Source organism: Lottia gigantea, assembly GCF_000327385.1.
Source record: "Lottia gigantea unplaced genomic scaffold LOTGIsca_38, whole genome shotgun sequence".
Classification (NCBI taxonomy): domain Eukaryota; kingdom Metazoa; phylum Mollusca; class Gastropoda; family Lottiidae; genus Lottia; species Lottia gigantea.
Genome location: NW_008709295.1, coordinates 164315 through 165838, shown reverse-complemented (window position 1 = coordinate 165838; position 1524 = coordinate 164315). Strand labels below are relative to the sequence as shown.

The 1524-nt window shown below is 27.1% G+C and overlaps 1 protein-coding gene across 1 annotated transcript in view; it reads left to right on the top strand.

Annotated features, from left to right (window-relative positions):
* The window catches only part of LOTGIDRAFT_233341 (hypothetical protein), a gene marked incomplete at both ends in the record, with an annotated part of 31879 nt that overhangs the window by 24248 nt on the left and 6107 nt on the right, over window positions 1-1524 (top strand). The window lies entirely within an intron of this gene.

The window sequence follows — 1524 nt, the reverse complement described above, 5'->3', positions numbered from 1 at the left end:
ATTTGCAAGCTTAATTGTAGATTATAACTTGAATTGTAGATTGTAATTTAAATTGTAGATTGTATGATATAATGTAGCATGGGTATTGCAAATGTAAATTAATTCATTTACTTGTGATTGATATTGGCATTCATTCTTTCTCTAGAGTGGCATTTGAAAGTATAAAAATAGCATTTAATTTACATTTTAAAAAGGCATTTTTGATAGAGAGTTGGATATACAACTTTATTTGCATTTTTTCTTGACCATTATCATGTATTTTTTGCGATTGGATTAGTCATGTTAGTTTTATAGCTTGTCAGCTGAAAAAAAAAAATTATTGGGCAAAGCATGCCACATAGAATGTTTCTCATACATTTACTGTTTCATGAAATTACCTGAAGGAGTAATACCTAAAAACAACTGAATTTCATGATTTTACTTGTAGAATAACTACAAGATACAGTTAAATTTCATGAATTTACTTGTAGAATAACTACAAGATACAGTTGAATTTCATGAATTTACTTGTAGAATAACTACAAGATACAGTTAAATTTCATGAATTTACTTGTAGAATAACTACAAGATACAGTTGAATTTCATGAATTTACTTGTAGAATAACTACAAGATACAGTTAAATTTCATGAATTTACTTGTAGAATAACTACAAGATACAGTTAAATTTCATGAATTTACTTGTAGAATAACTACAAGATACAGTTAAATTTCATGAATTTACTTGTAGACTAATAAGAAGATACAGTTAAATTTCATGAATTTACTTGCAGACTAATAACAAGATACGGTTGAATTTCATGAAAGACAAGTAGAATACTAGATTCATGTAGGCTGTATTTCCAGAAATTCTTTGTAAATTAGAGAAAATACCAGATACAAGTAATTTTCATGATATTTGTATGTAGAGTAATTTTCCAAAAGTATAGAAATTAAGTACAATTGGGAGTAATCACAAAATACCTTTAATACAATGGCATTTTATGTTATTCCAAAATTCATTGGAACATGAACATTTTTTCTGCATTTACATTGAGAGGGATGGAACAAATTTGATTTCATTTATGTTTTTTTTTATTTCATTTGTATTAACATTGTGTGAGTGCTAGTATTTGTATAAGTTAAAATTATGTTTTCAGATAGATTTTGTTACTTGTTAATCAAGAAGTAAGATTTGAATGACATATAGAAGCGAGGAGCACATATAACAAAACACAAGACAATATTATGGAATATAACAGACCTCTTTAATAAGGTTAAGCACATAAAGGATAGAAATAAGTCCCTTAAAGAGTAATTCTAATCTGTAATTTAATGCTAGGTAGACCAGCTGATAGTTCAAAGATTTAAACCACTTAAAGGTATACTTACTCTTAGAATGACCAAAAATTGAAATTTTTAAACTTGGTCAAAATGAGTCTTTGTTCATCAGTGGACTTATTGTGTTATCTAGAGATTTTATTCTTTAGTCATGGCAACTCTTCTTGCCCAAGTTTGAGACTATAATTTTATGCCTATTCAGGAAG